The sequence below is a fragment of the Chelonia mydas genome, chromosome 2, assembly GCF_015237465.2.
Source record: "Chelonia mydas isolate rCheMyd1 chromosome 2, rCheMyd1.pri.v2, whole genome shotgun sequence".
NCBI lineage: Eukaryota > Metazoa > Chordata > Testudines > Cheloniidae > Chelonia > Chelonia mydas.
Genome location: NC_057850.1, coordinates 70,563,106 through 70,587,024, shown reverse-complemented (window position 1 = coordinate 70,587,024; position 23,919 = coordinate 70,563,106). Strand labels below are relative to the sequence as shown.

General features: G+C 40.7%; 1 protein-coding gene across 2 annotated transcripts in view; it reads left to right on the top strand.

Moving 5' to 3' along the window:
* SNTG1 (syntrophin gamma 1) overlaps positions 1-23,919 on the top strand; it is a 533,703-nt gene that overhangs the window by 91,825 nt on the left and 417,959 nt on the right. Inside the window, exon 1 of one of the 2 annotated variants that reach the window (XM_043539634.1) lies at positions 7,629-7,738. The exons of the other annotated variant lie outside the window; for it this stretch is intronic. The gene's annotated coding sequence lies outside the window, so the exon portion shown is untranslated. Of the gene's footprint in view, positions 1-7,628; positions 7,739-23,919 lie in introns of those variants that run through there. 2 annotated transcript variants of the gene reach the window in all.

Sequence of the window (23,919 nt, the reverse complement as noted above, 5' to 3'; positions counted from 1 at the left end):
TACATGAATAACTCATGCAAGATTTGCACTATGAAATATTCTGGAGAAAAATACAGCTTGTAAATGCACGTGCAAAGCTTCTGTTGACTTCATTGGGAGCAGTATACCTTCAGTGGCCCAGTCTGGCTCTGGGCAAATAATCCAAGTCAATGATACTAGTGCAGTCAGTATTATTATTTGGTTAGCAGCTACCCATAGATATAAAAGTAAGCAAACAATTGTCTTACGCTGCATATGTAACATACAGAAGCCAACCTTTGGACCTGTAATTTCTTATGAGTGAGATTGCCAATATTTTCATCATTCTGCAACCACTCCCATCCCTAAAGTGCTTATTACACATTTGGCACTATATAACCAGTAAGTACATTTAATCTTTTTAATTAATCATATTATTGATGCTATATATTGCCTTCAAAATGTTTTCCTAAATTATGCATTGTACACAACTGAGGACTCTACTCATTTGGGCTATGTGCAAGAAGTAATTCATGTTTAATCTAGGGAGAGTAAAAAAAACTTGTAAAGCCCTTTTACCAGGTCCATGTGGTTTGCAATCAGTTAAATTTTCTATTCACAAAATACATATGAATCAGTTTTGCCTCCAGACAGCAGCCACTTAAAATAACAACTCATCATATGGGCTTTACATGATGTATTTACTTTATTGCGGAGGGGAAATTCACAATGTGAATATTCAGTACAAAATCACACACATTGTGCTAATGTAATCCAGTGTTTCGTGTAAGTTCATCTTTTTCTAGCGGCTGAGCCACAGAGAATCTATAGAGAATGAGCATATTACATTTAGGTACTAAAGTTGCTACTTCTTTAGCTAATATGATAGAAGATCATGCTTTTAGTGCTGAAGGTCCCAGGTTCTATCTGTAGTGATGACTAGAGCTGGCAGAAAAATGGAATTTCCATACTATAGGAAACACCAAGATTTCAAATTTTGGTTTTGAAATCTCAGATTTTTTCACAAAATGAAATATTTGGAAATAGTTTGTTTGTCTTATTGAGATTTTTCATTTCATCTTTATCATTTCAACTTTTATGTTTTATATTATATCATAATTTATAACATTAATATATAATAGCCAAAACGATAAAGCAAAAGTAAAACGTTTCAACCTTATCAAAACTGTTTTGCTAATTTCTCATTGCAAATTTTGACAAAATCAATACATTCTCATGCAACATTTTCATTTGGTTGAATCAGCATTTGCAGCCAGAAAACTGTTCCATTGGAAAAATCCCTACCAGCTCTAGTGACAACCCAGTGTGTCAGCTATTACAAATAGTGGCTTAGCTGGGATTTGAATGTCTGTGGACCTCAGACACTCAGGCCAGCCTTACTCTCACCAGGAGAAGTATGTAATTTGCTGGTCAGTGTTGCTATGAATACCTCATAAGAATGGTCATACTGGGTTGGACCATGGCTGGGCAATAGATGCTGTGAGTCTACTATGCTGGCAACCAATGGAGTGACTCCTTTAGCTCAGGTAGTAATGGTTCATTCTTCTGGCACTGAAAGTCACAGATTCAGTCCCCAGTGAGAACTCACTGTGGTACTTATACTAGTCCCTGATGCACATTTTGCTTTGCTACTTCAGAGACAGAAAGTACCCTATTAGGGAAGGTTGACTCACGTTATATGCTTTGGGTCCAGGTAAAAATATGTATTTTGAATGAAGTGGACTCGCTTCAGGTTTCCTTAGACCAATAAGCAGCACTTTCCTAGAATGTATATGTGGGGGAAATTATTTCATTTTAAAGAAATACCCTGTCACTAGTTCCCTTGTGAGTATTCATCTAGAAAATCTGCTGTACTTGTTTATGAAAAGACTAACTATTTATATTTGACAGTTCCTTTTATCCAGTTATACTTTGCTGTAATTTCTAAGGCTGGGGAACTGTGCCAAAACATAAATAAATCTGAGCCTACTTTAGTATGCATTTAAGGCTGTCAAAGTGAACTTGAAACGTACCCTTCAACATGTAAGTTTTGAACAGATGCAGCATAATTTTCCACCAGATTCCTGGCCTTCACTGTAGTCTGTAGTGCAGGCCCTAATATAAATATGTGCTCTTCCTCTGGGCTCTTCAATGCTCCATGTGAAGCCTAGGTACACAGGGAGTACTCGATTAGACCCCAGCTGTTGGACACAGATGGCTCTTGGTATGTCTTCCATGGATAAATTTGACACTATAAATTTGATCCTTGTCAGGATCATCCAACCCAGAATCAATGACTGTTAGAGCTGATCTGGAGCAACACAAAACCTTGGACTTTGAACCCATCCCTAATTTCTGTTAGACTAATAGCAACTAGTGGATAAAGTAGTCGGGTCTTGAAAGGAGCTACAGATATGGGTTTTATGTAGGTCTTCCAAGTTCTAGGTCAGTACTTTTCCATTCAGAGAATGGGTAAACACTAAGATTGGTATATATGTTACACTCTTTTTTAACTGCCCGTGAGTTCTACTTTGGATTCTAAAACTCCCCCTCCCCCACCTTCCCGCCCAAACTCTTGGCTAAAAATAGTAGCAGTGTAAAACTTTAGTTACAAAACCAGGAATGTCCTATAGTCTGTTACAAAGTAAAACTCAGCAAAGGTTTGCAAACTTGCTACTATAATAAACTTGCATGTGGTTCTAAGGCAAAGTCAGGAGAAATTCAACAATTTTGACTGAATTTTGCTTTGAGGTTTGAATGCCAAAATGCAGTTAAATTTAGCCTTTATGAACCAAGATAAATTAAACCCCAAAAAACCATTGAGAATCAGAATTAATGCGCTATGTACAGCGCTGCCAGTGGGAATCTCATGGGGTTAAATTTTGCTTTATAAAATAACTTCCCATTTCAGTACATTTTGTATGAAGGACTGTACCAGCCTAAACTCTGTTGTGTCATACTGGCCATGTAGCAGTACAAGCCTATTATAAAACTTTCTTTCCCTTTATGATACAACATAAAAATGACATCCTAACTACAGCATAAGCTAAATAATTGGAAAGAATCCCTACTTTTTATATTATGCTACTTCTCGATTTTTTCCACATTAGTAAGCTTTATTTACATAAAACACAATTTAAGAAAACACAGAATAATCTCATTATTTTAAATATGTAATTATATTTCAGTAAACAAAGGGCCCAGATTCTGTTAGAACCTGACTAAATTGAATGGGCTTATTCACATTAGTAAAGTTATTCATATGTTTAAATGCTTGTAGGTTGGGATCATAATTATCGGATACAGTAGTGCTAGTATGAAATTATTTGTTGCTCTGAGACCAGATTTTCAGCTACATTCCCTTTGAGCAATCAAATTGCAGATACAAACAGAAGTAGTTAAATATCTATCTGTTTCAGAGTAACAGCCTCGTTAGTCTGTATCTATCTGTGTGAGTCTATTGAAAACAAGTGGATGTCTAAATGCTCCTACCTGTGCTTGCAATTCATTGTTGGAGCAAAAATGTGGATGGAACTATTTCCAGCCTCAAGACAAGGTATCAAAAATTAGACCAGCGCCAAAAATCTGACCCATATAACATTATTCTACCCCACACTTGACTCTGTTTAGCTTCAATGGGAGTTTCATTTATGGAACAGCTGGTGTCTGTTAGTCTGAAAAACTGAAGTGGGAAGAATAGGCTCAGAAAAATATAACTGTCTGGTTTTTTACATGGCTTAATTTAAACTATTTTGGTTTTATTCACAGGAATAAAGTTACACATGCGCTTAATTATTTATAGGTGGGGGGGGGGCTAGGTTTTTAAGATACTAATTAATATAAGGAATTTCCATTAAATTATCCTAGATTTTAAGGCAAGAAAGGACCAACCAGGGTGATGATCCAGCTTGACCTCCTGCATTACACAAGCCAGAGAATTTCACTCACTCACTCCTGCATCAAGCCCAGAACTTCTGGCTGAACAAGAGCATGTCTTGTAGAAGACACCCAATCTTGACTGAAAGATGTAAAGTGATAGAGAATCCAACCTGAGTGGGTTTTCCCTCCAGCCCTGGAAACCCTGGCTGATAAGGCCTCCTGGTGATTAAACAGCACACATACTCCGCTGGGTACCTTCATCAAGTGCCTTTACTATTTTATCTTGCCTCATGCTCCAGAGACAATGCATTGCAGGTAGAAGGGGCGTGATCTCTGGCTTAGCCTTTTATACTGCTTGCTTTCTTTTCCCAGCTATCCATCTGCTGAGCTAATTACCTCTTTAGGCTCCCTAGAGGTGCAAGTGATCCGCACTAAACTTCCAAACTGAGGTTACCTAATTCCCTCCTACCCTAAGTACCCATTTCCTTGCATGTTGTAAGTATATGTCTACACTGCAGTTAGATAGCCATGGCGGGCTCATGTCATTTGATTTAGACTCATGGGGTTCAGGCTAAGGGGCTGATTAATTGCAGTGTAGACTCCAGGCTTGGACTAGAGCCCACCCTCTGAGACCCTGCAAGGTCTCTAGCCCAAGTCCGAACATCTTCACTACAATAAAACATCCCCTTAGCCCGAGTCAGCTGGCATGGGCCAGCAGCAGGTCTTTAATTGCAGTATAGACACACCCTAAGTGACCAGAGTGCTGCATCCCCAAAGGGGGTCTATTTATAGCTGCTAACAGCACCCAGTCACACTCTCATAGTTAAAATGTGCAACCTTATTTTCAGTTTGAACTCATCTAGCTCCAACTTCCAGCCATTGGATCTTGTTATACCTCTACCAGCTATCAGGTGTGATATTTTATATTTAAAAAGGAATACTCTTCTACATAAATCTGAATACAACTAATACTATCCCTGGACAGTTCAGCATTACTATATGAGCTCAAACTTAGTATCCATGAATGAAAATTCTGTAGTTTCTGTAGTGGTCTCAAAATGTACACATTGTGTGTCATCTATCTAAGAACAGCTGTTTGTAACCAATTCAATTTCTATTGAGAGAAAAATATTACAAAAAAATAGCTGGTTATCACATTATTAGGGATGATGTCTAAAAGATGCTACAATTAAAATAATTATCTAATTGTTTGGTTTCCGGTGACATAAATGTTGCAGGGGGTTTAAAGATTAGTCTAGGCCAAAATCCCTAGAATCACTATTAACATAAAAAAATCAGTAAGAAATATACATAGTTTAGTTTTCTAATAAAAGAGAACTCATTTTAGCCATTATTGTAAAATCCAACTTTGCTTCTCCTGAATTCCTGGTCCAGCCCCCACATCAGGTTAAAGCTCACTGTTTCTGTGTACTCAGAGTTATTGAAATGCAATTGTGCTACCTCCTTACCCCGTTGCAGAAGACAATTAATTTACTATTTGCCATACACTTCTGAGAGTGGAGGGAGCCTGTTTCCTTTCTAGTGCCATAGATTTTCAGTGTAGCTAAGAAGCAAGCCACCTCTTAAAACTGATCTTTTACACTGGGAAAAATCCTGGCTGCCCCTGCCTCAGTGAGCTGAGGAGGGACAAGGTGAAATGAAAGTGTTTCCTCTCTGGTTACAGATGATGCATAAATGAGACAGATTGTTCCCTTGAGTGCTAGGCAGTGAGGCCAGCCAGTGGGCCTTAAGCACGCCACAAGCTATGGGAGTACAACCAACTGAGTTGGAGGCCAGCCCAAGCCCTGACCCATGTACATATGCTAGCTGTATCTGGCAAGCAGGATGATGGTTATTCAGCTCTATCCATGCAAGGTTTGGGTATTCTCACCAGCTGTCACTGAAGCAATCTGGGGTTCTAATGTATTAGGTATAACCTTCCCCTGACTGACCAAACCTTTGGGTCTTTTGGACTATTTTTTTATCATTTTCTGGAAGAAGAAGTAGGAGAGAAATTGACTGTGGGTATCTGTAAAGAGGAACCTGCTGTAACTGAACCTCAAGTCTCCACAGACAGATATTGCCTTTGAGCACAGGAGAAGCTGTATGTACATTGAGCTGAGTGGGAATAAGAATACAGATCCCTCTGATATGAACACGGGACCCCACTTCAACCACAGCAATGCTGAAAAGTGCTAAAATGGGGTAATTTCATGGTTATTCTGAATTCCATTTAAGGATTCTTCTTACCAGAATCATTGCTAGGCTGGAAAGGGAGAGAAAAAAGGACAAAAAACCCTTCCTGGGAAGCCTCCAGCTGTTTTGTATGGAGGCACAATGTGAGCCATAGAAAGTTCCAGTAAGGATTCAGTTTGATTAAATTCAGATCAGGGCTGCTCACATGGACAAGATAAAATTACAGGTAAGGAAATTAATTTTATTGCATCAGACTACTTTTCCTTGAATTATCAAAAATCGGTCCTCTCCGAAGTCTCGCATTCTGAGGGATGAGCACTAGGTGACCATGCACTGCTTAGCTATCATTGGAGCCTCTTCACTGCTGTTAAGTCAGTCAGTCAGAGTTGGAAATTGGTAGATGCCAGAGCAGCAAACAGGCAAAGAACAACTTCATTTGAAAACATCAGAAGTGCTGACAGTTGGGTTTTGCCGAAATGCTCAGGGTCCAAATGACTGCCATATCTGGGGTCAGATTGGCAGGGACCCTGGTGGGGGGGTGGGGTTGCTTTCTTCTGCAGCGTGGGGTCTGGATCACTAAAGTAAATAGTGAATTCTCTGTAACTTGAAGTCTTTACATCAGGATTTGAGGACTTTAGTAACATAGCCAGAGGTTATGGGTCTATTGCAGGAGTGGGTGGGTTAGATTCTGTGGCTTGCAATGTGTAGGAAGTCAGACTAGATGATCATGAATGGTCTCTTCTGGCATTAAAATCTATTAGTGGAAGATGTATACCTCACCCAAAATAGAGACTCCTGGACAGCAGTACTGAACTGGAGGTGTAGACCGACAAAAGGCATGAGCAGGAGTTCAAAACAGTGTCTCATGTAAAGCTGCACATGGGCTCTATTGCCTACAACACACATACTTTTAAAGACAGCAGAAGTGGAATAGGTAATAGAATTGAACAGCGGTGACAGCAGGCCAAATACTACTATGATACAACTTCCTGATTCTCAGATGGGACAGCCAGTAAGAGTACAATCAACACTTAACTACAGAAACTAGGACAGGTTTATGTATATAAAGAGTAGCACCAAGATCATGCATGGTAGAATTACAAGGACACCTCTAATGCTGTATCCAGCATTTTCTAAGTACCAGCCAAGGAACAATTGTCCTCAGGTAAGACCCAAATGAATCACAAAGGTCTAGCTTCATTATATTTGATTCTTAAATCTTAATACTGTATTGTGATGGATATGGAGATGCTTTGTAACAACCTAAGAATACTGATATATAGCCTAGCTATTCAGAGAGACTGTATAACTTATACGGGGGGTAGTAAAATATTTATTATATGTCTAGAATGCTTGAATTCATTGGGCATTATGCAGGAAGGCAACACAATGGCTCCCCTGGTAAGAACAACATTGCTCACACTTGAAGGATAATGGGAGGAAGCTATTGAGTTTGATTCTATGTCCAGTCTCCTCTGAAGATGCAATCCTTCCTTTTGCCAGTTTGGGTGCTCAGAGAGCAAAAAATTCTGAACAGTTAAAAGTCCTCTGAGGAGAGGGGAGGCTTTTCTATTGCCAGGGAGTGTCTAGGGAGTAATCATTAAGCTCTGAAATGGACAAGCTGACACAGAGGCAGGCTCTTCAGAGGAGTCTATAGGAAGTTAGACTTATCAGGATCTCCATGTGGAAGATGGTAAAACACCTGGTAAGCTAGACAAGCATGCAGTCTGTTTATTGTTTTAAAATCGGTTTTCTCTTAAATGCATACATCATCTAAGTAAATAATACTTTGCTTTCAGGAGGCTGTTTGATCACTGATTACCAGTGTCATTGTTCCCATGGGGAACAGTCGCTGTGGAGGCATAAAAACACATCAGAAAGGAAAAAGAAACTGTTAGGGACAATGTCCTCAGCTGGTGTAAACTGTGAATTCCCAAAATTTTGCAGTGGTATTTTGGAACTGCAGTGTGAGTCAGGCACAGGTAGAAGCAGCACGGGTCTGTGATGGAGGGCAGGCATAGCAGGTTATAAGGAGTCTGAATGCTTAACTGGAGTTCATCTACCACTCAGCTGCAATGGTTCATTTGTTCAATACAGTAGTATTGAAGGACTTTCCATTAATAAGCTGCCAACATCATCAACATTTTTGTTAGTATTTAAGCTCCTTTTATATCCTTTTTATATCCCCACTAGCTCTGATTTCTCATTCAGGATAAGCTATTGGTTTGCTTCACTCCTTTATGCCCTGTGATTACCAGTTAGTTAATGACCCAGATCTTCAGATGTGGTTGGGGAAAGCTTGCGGGTCCTGGGGCCACAGGCACAAGGCAGAGTAGCCTAACAGTCCAACTTGCGCCTGTTTCCTGTGTGTAAGGGGCTATTAGAAGCTGTGTGACAAGTTTGCTGCTTAGTTTCATCATTGCTTTACTTCCCTGGCTGACCTGGGATTTTTCTGTGATATACTAGGAATTTAGACTCTCTTTTTAAACCTAGTAAATGGTATATTCCATGTTTTCCTCTTAGCTAACAGTAGGGTGACCAGCCAGCAAGTGTGAAAAATCGGGATGGGGGTGGGGTGTAATAGGCGCTTATATAAGAAAAAGCCCTGAATATCGGGACTGTCCCTATGAAATCGGGACATCTAGTCACCCTTGCTAACTGTTGCCTAAAAGTCTGTAATGTCTGACACGAGGTTTGGGTAGCTGTCATTGACATACACTAACTGAAGGGATATAAACATTCTGTTAACTGGCAACTCATTAGCTAGACCCAGGACTGAAATATTGAAATTGGTCAGAATCCTGAGTCTGCTTAATATCTGCTCTATCTAGTTCAAACTTGTCTCTAGAGCTGGTTGAAACTTGAAATGTCCATTCCTCAGGAAATTCTGATTAAAAAAAATTCTGAATTGCAACAAAAATTTGCAATTTTGAAATTTCCTCAAACAAATTTTGTGTGTGTGTGGGGGGGAATTGTTTTGGGTCAATCAAAATGTTTTGATTTAGATTTCATTTATTAATTTTTATGTTTTCATTTTACTTGATATTATTTTTATTGTATTTTATATTTAAAATGAGGGTTTATTTCAACATGAAAAAACAAAATATATGGCTTTATAATTCTTTATTATTATTCTTTATTATTATTATTATTGTTATTATTTTATTCATTATTGTTTGTTGTTATACCTGCTTTGGGCTCGTGTAAAAGAGGACTGCTGGTTCCTGAAATGTGACTTTCTCCGATCCTATTAATGTCTCCGTGGGGTATCTGAGAAGATAAATCCTTGTTCAGATCCCACACCAGTGTTCAAGATAGTAAGAGGGCACTGTTGGTAACTGCAAACCCAGTTAAGATCTTAGGCCATGTTTACACAACACTTATGTCAGGAAAACTTTGTCGCTCCGGTGTGTGAAAAAAAACTACACCCCTGAGAAACATAAGGTTTGCCGTCATAAGTGCTTATATGCACAGCACTGTTTCAGCGGAGACACTCTCCTGCTAACATAGCTACTGCCGCTCACTGAGCTGGTTTTATTATGTCAGTGGGAGAGCTCTCTCCCATCGGCATAACATGGTTACACAAGCATTCTTTCAGCGGCACAGCTGTATTGGTACAGTTGTGCCCCTGTAAGCTTCTAAGTATAGACATGGCCTTAGATGGTGAATGGGGAACTCTTTAAAAAAACAGCTACTTGATAGTCAAAGAAGAAGGCCTCTAGGTAGGGAGAGCTCCACACCTAGCTGATAAAGGGCTCGGTTGTAACCACACCTATTTACAGTTCAAAATTGAATATCCTTAGGTTTTCAACTTGGCTACTTCATCCTCATCCACAGGGTGTCTCTTTATTATATGTAAGGGGAAAAATTGACATAAAGAAAAAATTAAAAAAAAAAAAGTCAGCCAGAAAATGAAATCAAGGGACTTTAAGATATCTGCAGCTGGTGTCCCAAAAATGGAGGCATCAAAAAATCACTGGTCATTCTTCAAAATTTGGGCCAAGGAAATAATATATTTTTAGTGATGCTGGAAAAGGGCAAATGTCAGGAGCTCAAGAACTGTGTTCTTTACAGACTGCCTAGTTGGGACCAACCCTCTCTTCCTCTTCTATTCAGTATCATTTTGACAATTGCAGGTCTGCAAGGCCTGAGATTCTGGAAAAGGCCTGAGAATTTTACTAAAGTTGAAGTCCCTTGTTAAAAGCCTGAGGTAGTAACCCAAACTGGATTTATTTTACAGTTATATTAAAAAAAAAAAATCTTATTTCTAAACAACATACTCTGAAACCTCAAGAGCAAGATGTTGAGGAAGTCCTGACTGAAAAAACTTTGTTTTTATTTTTGTGGTTGAACTGCCACCAACTTTGTGCCACTTAATGAAATTAAAATGACTATCCACTGTGACGGAGTCAGACCAGAAGGATATAAGAGAGTGGTGGAAGGCAGGTATATCAGCCTGAGGATGAGCAGGTCCCTGTTCCCTGGATAGCCAAACAAAGGCTACTCCAGGCCAATCAAGACACCTGATGCCAGTTAACCAGTTATGGTCATTAGGCTAATGGAGACAGGTGGATCCAATCAAGGTCTCACTCAGACTGTTTAAAAGCTCTCCTTTCCAGTTCCCTAGGGAGACCCCAGGTGAAAGGAGCTGGAGGAGAAAGCATTGCTGTATCCTGAGGTAAGGGTGAAGCTAGGAAGAGGGGACCACAGGGGAAGTGGCCCAGGGAATCAAAGCAGCATCTAGCGGTGGAGGGAAAACCACCAACAGCTGCTTCCATTAGGGTCCCTGGGCTGGAACCTGGAGTAGAGGGTGGGCCCGGGTCTCCCCCCCTGCCCCTGCATCCTCTATAGAGATCCCTTGAGAGGGGAAGTAAGACTTAGTCCCTTCAGGAGGGCAAACTGTGCCTACTGAGCTCTACAGAGCAACAAAGACTGTGGGGTATTTCCCCTTTCCATCTCCCACACTGGCCTGTGATGAAAGTAACTCAATAGGTTGTGGCTCTTGCCACTACATGGTGAAAGGACGGTCACATGGGGGCCTTAGTGAGTGTCAGAGGCACCTGGATCTGCCAGGAAGTGCGGGACCCACAATTACAGGCTTGGAACTTAGTCACACCACATTTACATTGGTCTGTTTTCTAATCTTTGTTAGCTAGCTATTTCTGTTTTTTATTAGTCATTCTTTTTCATTGTGTTTTGGCTCCTCTGCTTTCAAATGTCAGGGGGAGGGAGGGATAGGTTATATCCAGTTTTAGTCAGGGTTGTATATTCTCTTAATCTTCTGTCTGTCAAAGGATTTGACACTGACCCCCATCACCACAGTGCATGGGCACCTCCCATTTCAATTATATGGGGAAAACATTGTCCCTAGTGACTTCATGAATCTTCTACTCTGCTCTTCTCTCTTCCTTGATTTTGAGGGTGCTGCTTGGAGTATGTTTGGATTATTTTATTTTTTTTTAACCTTCTGTAATGATGCTGCCTCTGGTGGGACACAACTGAGAGTATCAATTCAGGACAAATTGCTTAAAAGAGGGCAGTTACAGCCCAAGGCTAAGGTCCTTTGCACACCAAACCAGCCAAACAGAGAGGACTTCGGTTTTACCCCTTTGGCTAGCCAGAAGTCATACAAGCAATTCCCTTTGATACTCCAGTTTCCCAATATCCCCACCAGCACCACTCAGGATGAATGGTTATGAAAGCCAATACTCCAGTAAAAGAAAAAAAGTTTCTCCCGATCCCAAAGGACCAAGTCCCAGACCTAGGTCAATATACAAGTCAGATCTTACCCACAAATCATGCTGTTGCCAATCCTTTAGAATCTAAAAATCTAAAAGTTTATTCATAAAAAGAGAAATAGAGGAGAGCTAAAACTAGTTGAATGGAATCAATTACATACAGTAATAGCAAAGTTCTTGGTTCAGGCTTGTAGCAGTGATGGAATAAACTGCAGGTTCAAATCAAGTCTCTGGAGTACATCAACAGCTGGGATGGGCCGTTCAGTCCTTTGTTCAGTGCTTCAGTTTGTAGCAAGGTTCCTCCAGAAGTAAGAAGCAGGATTGAAGACAAGATGGAGGAACTGCAGAAGCCTTTTATAGTCTCTTGCCATGTTGCCTCTTTCTATGTTCCAGAGACAAGCTATCCAGCACGTCACATGAAAAACCGTAGAGTTCTGTCCATAGGCATGTCCCTGAATGCCTTGCTGAGTCACAACGGGTATCTGCCTTCTTTCAGTGGGTCAGTTGTATAGCTGATGGTCCTTAATGGGCCATCAAGCAGGCTAGGCAGTGCTGATGCCAAATTGTCTGGGGTGCCACCCAGAAGCATAGCACAAGTTTGGAATACAAACAGTATAGAGCCAGTACTTATAACAGAGATCAGCAATGTTTGGCCTGCGGCCCGGACTGGTTTGTTTACCTGATGCGTCCATAGGTTCAGCCGATCGCAGCTCCCACTGGCCGTGGTTCGCTGCTACTGGCCAAAGGGGGCTGCGGGAAGTGGCGCGGGCCGAGGGATGTGCGGACCACGGCTTCCTGCAGCCTCCATTGACCTGGAGCGGTGAACTGCGGCCAGTGGGTGCTGCAATTAGCTGAACCTGCGGATGCGCCAAGTAAACAAACTGGCCCGGCCCGCTGGGGGGCTTACCCTGGCGGGCTGCGTGCCAAATGTTGCTGATCCCGGACTTATAACTTTATATACAAAAATGATACATGTATACAGATAGCATAATCATAACAAGCAAACCATAACCTTGTCGTAGGCACCTTATTTGACCTCCTTTATACAAGATTTGGTGTCGCTACAGGACCTTGGTTGCAACAGTGATCTACAACAGTCCCAGTTCATGTCAATAACATCACACCTTCTCAGTTTGTTCCTTGCTCCAAGTTAGGGTGACCAGATAGCAAGTGTGAAAAATTGGGACAGGAGGTGGGGGGTAATAGGTGCCTACATAAGACAAAGCCCTGAATATTGGGACTGTCCCAATAAAATCAGGACCTCTGGTCACCCTACTCCAAGTCCAAGCCTAGCTTATTCCTCTTGAGGCTCTTGCCAAGGAGAGAAAATACGTTCCATTTTTATAGGGCTGTCCTAGTGGTTTTCCCCAAAAGAATCAGAATGTTACTGGGACCCACAGTTAATCTGTTTGTTTGCCTCTCTGCTCTCCTGAAGGCTATTAATTTGAGGCATTACCATGTTTGTCATGTTAATATAAGAAGCAGAATATCCAAGTTTGTTTTTCAAACATTTTATTGCATTGGTTCTGTATATGGGATGTGTGTGTTTTTATTTTGGCTGTCAGCTTTACAATTCCTCATTGAATTTAATTTAGCATTGGCCTTGAGCAATACAATAGCTGAATGAAGTGAATTGTATTATTATGAAATGTGCAAGATGTGTACTGTTAAAATTTAGCAAAACATAAGAAAGATTTTGGCAAAACATAACAAATCTGAAATTGTCTTGATATGAATTACATCTATAATATTTCATCTCTAAGAATCCCCTTCCCCCGCCGCCCATTTTATCATTTAACAAAAATGGATAATTTAAAGGTCATGCAAATGAAGGACAGACAACACAAGGCATATCCTGATATAGCACTAGGAAGTGTTGTGTAAGCTTCCATACCTGGTTGCCCATGTACCTCAATTCTTGTCATTCCCAGGGGCAATTCATAGTTCTTCATGATGACAATGAATAGTCATTTGGACAGGGAAAAAGATTGAGAGAATCTATTGCTTAGTAGTTAGGTTACTCACCTAGGGTATAGGAAACCCATGTTAAAGTCCCAGCTCCAATGACTATTTAAGTATTTATATACAGTGGAATAGCTTCAACAGAAAAGGTTGAGGAAAAAATGACAATATCCTACAGTCCAGTGGTTAGGATAATCTGCTGCAATGTGAAAGACCCATGTTCTAATCCAGTGGTGGGCATCCTGTGGCCCACAGGCTGCACACGGCCCATCAGGGTTATCCGCTGGTGGGCCGCAAGACAGTGTTTACATTGACTGTCCAGAGGCATGGACGTCCACAGCTCCCAGTGGCCATGGTTCACCATTCCTGGCCAATGGGAGCTGCGGGAAGTGGTCGCCAGCACATCCCTGTGGCCTGCACAGCTTCCCGCAGCTGCCATTGGCTGGGAATGGTGAACCAAGGCCCTGGGAGCTGTGGGCAGCCAGGCCTGTGGACGGTCAATGTAAACAGTATCTCACAGCCCACCAGCATGCGGCCCATGGGCCGCAAGTTGCCCACCACTGTTCTAATCCTTTCTCCTATTCAGCAGAGAGGGTGGACTTTATTCCACATCCCAGAAGAGTACCTTTACCACTGGGCTAAAAGTTATAAGGGAGATCCCCATCTCCCGGTGTTTTTTTGAATCTTGTCCTTTATTGTTTGTTTTTAAAAATGCTCAAAATCATTTGGTGTCAGATCAAAAACATTTCATGTTGACCTGACTCCATTTTTTTCTTTTCAGTTTGCCAAAAAATGTTCATTTTTGGTTGAACCCAAAACTTTTAATTTTTATTGGGACTGCCAACACAGTGAAAAATCAATTTGCCCATCTCTAGTACTAAACATCCACAAATCTAACTGAAGTCATTTTTATGTTCTCCCCTTGCTCCCCACTGTTGAGTATACACTTCTGAGAGATGCTTCTTCACTTTGGGCTGTATTGTTCAACTGGATCAACCAAGCACTCTGTTTTGTAACAGTGGGGAACCCAATAGTTGTGGACCCCTTTGCAGTACACACTCCCTTATTTTTATTCTGGGATTCATTTCCTCTCCATCTCTTCTGATCACCATGGAAGGGTGTTCCATCTTACTGCTCTCCGACTTCTTTCAAAACCAAAGAGAGTAAAGTCTATTCCCTACCTTAGAAAATTGTTTTAAGCCTTTTCTTCTGAAAACTCACTTTTCCTTGTAGTATTTACCTTTAGAAAACCTGAGCAGTATGGGGAAGACTTCACATCAAGGACATAAGGCCAGAAAATACACACTCCCTGCATTCTGCATTGTTAATGAGTTCCTTCTCTCACTGTCATGCACAACTATTGGATTGGCTCAATCAAGATAATTTTATTTTAACTTTTGGTTGTAAATTTAGTTGTGGAAGTTCATGGACTGACAACTGAGAACTCAAATTTTAACAGTGAGGGCAATTAACCACTAGAAAAATTTACCAGCGGTTGTGGCAGATTCTTTATCACTGAAAATTTTTAAACCAAGATTGGATGTTTTTTCCAAAAGATCTGCTCTAGGAATTATTCTGTGGAAGTTCTATTGCCTGTTATAAAGGTGGTCAGACTAGATGATCGCAATGGTTCCTTCTGGCCTTGGAATCTACACATTTATTAAACCAATTACCCCTCCGCTTTCTCCACAAAAGAGGTACTGCACCAGCAGCTAGCATTCAAGTTACCTTCTAATGCATCTCAGCTCTAGCCTAAAAGGATACTCCTCTGTGTGAGAAGAGAGTACAGCTGGTCAAAAATGTTCATGTGGAAAACTTCCATTCTGACCTAAAAAAGTCCTTCAGAAACTTTTGAAATAATTTAAAACCAAAATAATGTAACACGTTGTTTTGTTTCAGTATCCAAAACTGAAACATTTTGCTTCATTTCATAATTTCATGTGGAAAATGGAAAAAAATCATTGGGAATTTTTTCCATGGAATCTTTTTTGGGAAATGTTTGCTTTTCTGACCTGCTCTACAGGATAACAGCTCTTTCTCTGCCTGAACAATCACTGGTATTTTACAGAGCCTGCCAAGAACAGTGTTTATAGTGGTGGTTGTGCTGATTTTGAGATGCATGCTTGTGCCCCTAGACACTGGACCATGATCACAGCTCATTTCTTGTAGATCAACAAAGAACCAGTAGAGATTAAGGACTTTCTGTCTCTACTGAATCTGAGTGGGATTTTCATGAACATCCTAGTGATGAAAAGCTTCATATACCACTACAAATCCCCTGAGCCATTCAGCCTGCAAACTCAATTGAAAATTCACTTCACTACACTTCACTGGAAGCAAATTATGACTTTTTATCTTCACACAAATTAGGAAGTTCTGATTTTGCTGCATGTCCTTGATCTTCAGGTGTAGTTCAAACTGCAAGGTTCCTCTTTATGTATAGTTGCTATCTAGTCTTGAGTTCTCTCTGGCCCCTTCTACTGCCATTAGTAGTGTCCCTTTATCTTTTTATTTAAATAGGGCAGCAGAACCTTTCATTTGGATTGGATTATGAAATTACTAGTAAATATCTTAAATGATCCATTGATAAAGGCTTCCCAGGTAAAATAAGACGATGTCTTGTCTTCATAATTATATACAGTATAATTGAAGTTCATATAATTATGTGCAACATAAATTAATGATCTCACTCAGTCCTGTGCATGTATTAAAGTTCTTACTATGCTGAAGGGCTCATGAGCATTATATTTGTTACTGAAGTCCTTTATAAGGTGGTAAGAATCCAGAGGTCTTTGATTTTTTTTTAATCAAGCATATGAAAAAGACAAATCTTGAAACATAAAGATTGCATTTAAGCTAAATGAACAAGTAACATATCTATCACACATACAGCAAGCCTGCTTTTAATCCACATATTTTGAATTTCATTATCCAAGTGTTCATTTTCTTAGTGGTGGCTTTCCATGAAAATATATAACAAATATTGCTTTTTTATAAGTTTTATCATCAAAGTACACACTGTCAACTTAAAAAGTACAGGAGCCACATTTCATTTTTCATCTTGACAAACTTGTTATCAAACAGCTGCATGAGCTGTGAGAAAATATACACTTTTTTGCTTTAATAAAAAGGATAAAAAGGTTGCAAATTTATGTCTTTAGACATGTACAAGAAAAGAAGTTTGCTTTTTTGATATTTTGTTTTGACACTAAATATTCTATTTTGAAAATCTACAGTAAGAAGAACTAAGTGTGAGATTTTGCAATTGATTGTTTACAATTTATTGCTCTTAAGACAGTAAAATGTTACACTGATATCATGTGGACTTATTCTTCTGGTTAAGACTTCTCACAATCATAACAAAAATGGGCAATTTTTCAGGATTTATTACAGTAGTTGGGATATTAATAAAGAAGGAAAACTTATTTCTTTAATTTTTCATGTTTGATTATCTTAGATACTTATATGGTCCTCATCACTGTAATACCTGAGCACCTTACAATCAAAAAATGTACTCTCCCCTCCCCGCATTACACTCCAATGAGGAACTGACATACTATTATCCCCATTTTACAGATGTGGAACTGAGGCTCAGAGAAGCTAAGTGACTTACACAGTGGCACGTAGGAAGTTGGCAGTAGAATAATCTTCATAATTATAAATGTCTTATAACAGAATCATAGTCCTTTGGGTTCATCCATGGCTAGGCATGCTTGTTGCAGAGACATAGCCTGAGTTTAAGGCCAGAGTTTTATGTGTTCTAGTTGCCAGAATGAGCATAGTACTGAGGAGTCAGGTGACTGCCTGCAGGGACTGCATAAGAAATAGTGGGAGCTCAATATGGGAAAGACCAAAGTTGGGGAAGGATTGTGACTGTAGCCCAATTCTTTAGTGGTTGATGATTATTGATTTCCAACTATTACTAACTAACAGAGTTGGGGGTGGTAGGGTTCTAGTCCCAGAATCCAGCACAACAAAAATCAAGATTATCGAGGTCAATATCTGGTTGGGAACCCTGGTGTGCACAATGAAGGCACTTACACTGGGGACAAAGCAAAGCTTTAGCCATTTTATTGGCACAATTAGTAAAGACAGAGAAGCTCCAAACCACAACATTTATTTTTCTTTTGTACCATCCCTTGCATTTACTAATATACTCCCACCCTTCTGTGGAGATCTGGTAGTGAAATACAAAGAACTTGCTCTGTCCCTGGCATGCCAAACGAGTCAGATGATCCAGACCAGAGTCGAGATTGACCAACCCTATTTACATGATGGTCTGGCTTATTATAGGGCCTATGGCCTGTCATGAATAATCATTCAAACTGATTAATAATTTTAGCTTATTACCATATACATCAACTTGTTGCCAAGGCAAGTTCATGGTTAAGCATCAGCCAACAATTCTATCCTAAATTATCCATGCTTAGTATGAGTTCAATGTTCCTGTGGTTATTGGGTTTTGTTATGTACAAGCTTCCCCCTTAAGCATGCTATCCCAAAACTCAGAGTGATGGTTGGGCCATTTATCTGTGCCAGAGTTCAGAGGCTCACGCCTAATGCTAACTGCTTAAGCTAATATCTTACAGGATTCTGTACGTTCCTTACATTACTGTGAAGTAAAATAAAATGCTAGAGCTAGCTCTATGGGCTACAGTGACTGAGGCTGTCCCTTAGTCAAATTTGCTGCTTAGTTTTACTTCCCTTGTTGACTCAGGATTTTTCTGTGATATGCTAGGAATATGAAATCTCTTTTTAAACCTAGTAAGTGGTGTATGCCATGTTTTCCTCTTAACTAAGAGTTGCCTAGAAGTCTGTAATGTCTGACACAAGGTTTGGGTAGCTGGGATTGACCTACACTGACTGACAATCTGTTAGCTAGACCCAGGACTAAATATTGAAATTTGTTATCATCTTGAGTCTGCTTAGTAGCTGTTCCATCTAGTTTATAACTTGTCTCTAGAGCCGGTTGAACCTTGAAATGTCCATTCCGCAGGAAATTCTGGTGTTTTTTAAAAAAATTCTGAATTTGAACAAAGTTGCAATTTTGAAATTTCCTCAAACAAAATTTCTGTGGGGGAGGGGATGGTTTTGTCAATCAAAATATTTTGATTTGGATTTCATTTTTTAAAACTATTTGTTTTCATTCTCTTGATATTTTTATTATATTTTACATTTTAAAATGAGGGTTTATTTCAACATGAAACAATTTTTTTATAATTTATTATTATTGTTTGTTGCTAAACCTGTTTTGGGTTAATGTAAAAAGACTGCTGGTTCCTCAAATGTGACTTTCTCCTATCCCATTAATGTCTCCATGGGGTATCTGAGAGGATAAATCCTTGTTCAGGTCCCAGACCAGTGCTCAAGATAAGAGGGCAGGGTGGGGAACTGCAAACCCAATTAGGATCTTCGGTCATGTTTACACAACACTTATGTCAGTTACTACACTGTCAGGGGAAGACAACAGGTTAGCTGGAGAACTAATCTATCAAGGGGAAACTGAGACACTACATGCAGTAAAATGGTAAATTACTGTTACATTAATATGACTCTTAAGTTCACTCACCTGAATTGTCAATGAAGGTCCATCTGAGTAAACAGTTGTCACTACCTTCACTAGTAAGTTGACTACTGGATTCTAGGTGAACTGTAATATTTACAAACTACCTTTAGACTAATGCAGTCAAACTTTTATTGAGAGAAACTTATTCATATCGACTACAATAGAATATAGCCAGGTTAATATACTATAAGTATGCAACAACTTGTTACCATGCTAGGTGCTTTCAAGAAAAGGTAAATCAAGTATGCTCTTCTAAATGCATGATTTGGGTGTGTATATATATATCCATCCATTGTGACAAGATGGTCAATGTCTGTATGGTGGGTCCTGCGCTTTTCTTGGGGGGAGGGGGGGCGCAGCTAAGACAACACCCTTTGCCCCTGCTCTTGGGTGCCAAAGGTCCCACCAGTGGCCCAGGAAGGTGGTAGAGGAGGGAAGCAGGGGAGGGGTCTGCATTTGCTCCACGCTCTGAGTCCCAGCCCCTCTCAACCCTTGTGAATTTCTTACCTTCTTCCCCCTTGGGTGGGGTTCCCCTTGGTCCTTAGACACTGTGGGAGGGAGTCTCCCTGCCCTGCCAGGCTCTCCCTTACTTTGGTTCTCTGGTCTTTCAGCTCTCACAACACATCTCTAAGCTCCCATCTTCTCTCCTTCCTCCTCTTCCCCTGACTACCTGAAGCAAGGGGGGTTTATTAGGTTCCTGACAGGGCTTAATTGACTACAGGTGCTCCAATTAACCTGTAGCAACCCTCCCTAGTCTACAGGGAACCATGCCTTAATTAGCCTAGGGCTTATATATTTCCCCTCTACCACTGCTCCCTGGCCCTCCTGTATCACATATCCTTGCTCCCCTGTTCAACATCACAGGGTTGGGCTACTTGGGATGAGACAGTGTTGTTGTGACATGCTGTCCGCATTGCCATGTTGGCTTCCGGCTCTATGCTGTATTGGAAGTGGAAAGGTTGTAGGGATAGAAACCATCTAGTCACTCATGCATTCTTCTCCTTGTTTGTGTGCATCCATTGGAGTGGGGCGTGATCTGTCACAAGAGTGAACCGCTGGCCAAGCAGGTAGTACCGTAGTATCTCCATGGCCCATTTAACCGCTAGGCATTCTTTGTCTACTATGGCGTACCATTGCTCCCTGGGCAGGAGCTTTCGCCTAAGGTAAAGGATTGGGTGCTCCTCATCCCTCACCGTCTGTGAAAGGATGGCCCCAAGTCCTACCTCTGAGGTGTCTGTTTGTAGGAAACTCCTTTTTGAAATCTGGAGCTATGAGCACTGGATGGCTGCAAAGGGCCGTCCTTAGGTCTGTGAAAGCTTCTTCTGCCGCTTCAGTCCACTTAACTATCTCCGGGCGCCAAGCTCTTATTAGGTCCATCAGAGGAGCTGCCCTTGTGGTGAAGTGAGGGATGAACTGGCAATAGTTCCTCACTATCCCTAAGAATGCTCTGACTTGCTTCTTGCAGATCGGGCAAGGCCATTCCTGTATTGCCTTCAACTTTGTTCCATTCAGCCTTCACCAGGCCCCTTCCAACTACATACCCAAGGTATCTGGCCTTAACTAACCCTATTGTATATTTGGATGGGTTAGCGGTAAGGCCAGCCTGTCTAAGAGTATCTAGTGCCACTTCCACTTTCCCCACATGCGTCTCCCAGTCAGGGCTATGGATTACCACATCATCTAAATATGCGGCAGCATACTTGGCATGGGGTCGAAGTAATCTGTCCATCAATCGTTGGAAAGTCGCGGGAGCCGCATGGAGCCCAAAAGGGAGGACGGTATATTGGAAAAGCCCATTGGGTGTAGAGAGCATTTTTTTCCTTGACCAGTAGCCTTTTGTCAAGTCCAAGGTGGTCAAGTATCGGGCCTTGCCTAACTGATCCACCAGCTCATCAATATGTGGTATTGGATAGGCATCGAATTGGGATACCTCATTTAACTTCCGGAAGTCATTACAAAACCTCAGGCTGCCATCAAGCTTGGGGACCAAGACAATAGGGCTGGACTATTGGCTGTGTGATTCCTCAATCACCCCAAGTTCCAGCTTCTTCTTTACTCTGCCCTAATTTCTTCTCTTTTTGCCTACGGTATGCAACATGGTTTTATCGTCACCCTTGCTCTGGGACAGGTGATGATATGGTGTTGGATCAGCATCATACAGCCTGGTTGTGTGGAGAATATGTCTTGGTTCCGCTGGATCATTTCAATGACCTCTTTTCATTGTTCCGGGGCTAATTTGGGGGATATCTTTACCTGCCCTTGTAGGCCATCTGCCTGGGATGGAGCCAGCAGGACAACCAGGTACATCTCCCGAAAGAGCCAGGGTTTCAGTAAGTTGACATGGTATATCTGCTCTGGCCTTTGGCAGTCTGGCTGCTTCACCTTATAATTCACCTCCGCAACGGCTTCCATGATCTCATAGGGTCCACGTTCCTTCTTAGATATTTAGGTCAGAAGGGACCATTATGATCATCTAGTCTGACCTCCTGCACAACGCAGGCCACAGAATTTCACCCACCACTCCTACAAAAAAAAACCCCTCACACCTATATCTGTGCTATTGAAGTCCTCAAATCGTAGTTTAAAGGCTTCAAGGAGCAGAGAATCCTCCAGCAAGTGACCCGTGCCCCATGCTACAGAGAAAGGCAAAAAACCTCCAGGGCCTTCCAATCTGCCCTGGAGGAAAATTCCTTCCCGACCCCAAATATGGCGATCAGCTAAACCCTGAGCATATGGGCAAGATTCATCAGCCAGATACTACAGGAAATTCTTTCCCGGGTAACTTGGATCTTACCCCATCTAAAAACCCATCACAGGCCATTGGGCCTATTTACCATGAATATTTAATTACCAAAACCATGTTATCCCATCATACCATCTCCTCCATAAACTTATCGAGTTTAATCTTAAAGCAAGATAGATCTTTTGCCCCCACTACTTCCCTCGGAAGGCTATTCCAAAACTTGACTCCTCTGATGGTTAGAAACCTTCGTCTAATTTCTAATCTAAATTTCCTAGTGGCCAGTTTATATCCATTTGTTCTTGTGTCCACATTGGTACTGAGTTTAAGCCAGAGCCACCCCGGACCCCTACCGGTAAGTGTCCTCAAGTTACTTTCAACCCTGCTGTCAGGTAGCCAAATCTACCCTCCATGACTGCATGAAGTGGCAGAAACTCCATGGCCTCATATCTCCTGGCTTCCCCCCTTGCCCATGGAGGGGTTTGTAAGTGCCTATCTTCCATCTGTGTATGCTTATCTCTTGTCTTGATGTTGCGGAGTGATATAGGAGCCAGCTGCCAGCTGTTTCCTGATGCTGTGTGGGGTCCAGGGGAGTGAAAAAGGGAGCTCAGTTAGTCCTCATCCCAGATTCCAAGTATTCGAGAATGGAAGGGTATACGAGCCACAGATGCTTAAACAGCCTTATTTTGTATATACATAATTAATATTTATTATTCAGTGCAAAACATAAATGTAAGTACAAACAAATGGACTGGTAGTGAATGTGTTACATTTAGTAGAATCTTCTACTTGAAAAAAGCATTCTAGAACATCTTCCAGAATGGAATGCATTTTTCAGTTAGGGAGAATTAATATGAACACTTATATACTGTTTCACTGTGTATCTTCTAGTATTCCAGTGACTACAGTAGCCTGATATGCTGCATACTCACTATATAAAATGGATAGATAGCATAGGAATTTTAAATTTAAGGCACAGGCCTTCCATCAGAGAGAGAGATTTAGGGCATCACAGTACAATTTGGCTTTTCATGAATATTGGTTTTGTGAGCTTTTTTTAGGCAAAGCTTCTGAAGCTTCTGAAATTTAACATTTTACCTCCCTCAGAAAGAATCCAGACACTTCCATATACTAATGACAAAAGAAGGATCTCCAAGATACTAGTGGAAACACCTACTTGAACATTAATAAATAAAAGGCCATATAGGTAATTTGTTACTACTTATGCAGTCAAATTACTAGGGAATATATTTTTGAGACCTCCTTTTTGTAAGCTGAAGTACTAAAAGTATATGGCAAAAAGTTAATCAATGTAACAAATGACAGATCTCTCTGCAGGACAATGTTCCCTCTAATTTTTGACAGGCCGTATGTACAAAAAAATTATTCTGTGCAAATTATTGTGCTTTTTTGCAAATTTTTGTGCACACTGTGTTTCACTGTGTGTGCAGGGTTTAGGATCTGTGTACGTGCATACACACACACAGCTTAGAGGGAACAGTGCAGGACATGCTGTTTTTAATATAAATCTATGTTAATGCAGTAAATCTGTATGAATTCAGTAAGTTTCACCAGCTTCATTGAACAGAAGATAAAAGTAGATTAAAAAAACCCCTCTGAAACTGGGTCAAATGGAACCTTATGAGGCTAAGAAAGGAACAATGGTACAGAACTAAACGGTCTCAATTATTATTTTAGACTCTGGTATTTGAAACAGATTTTTAAATTCACATTTTAATTTGAGTACCTGGCCTAGTTGGAGTGAGAAGATGCCAAGACGTTTTGCCTTTTTTGAAAGTCTTGTAAACACTAGACTTTCCTGAAAATCAAATAGTGGAGAATTATGATCAAAATTGCATTATCTTGGCAAGACTGAGTTT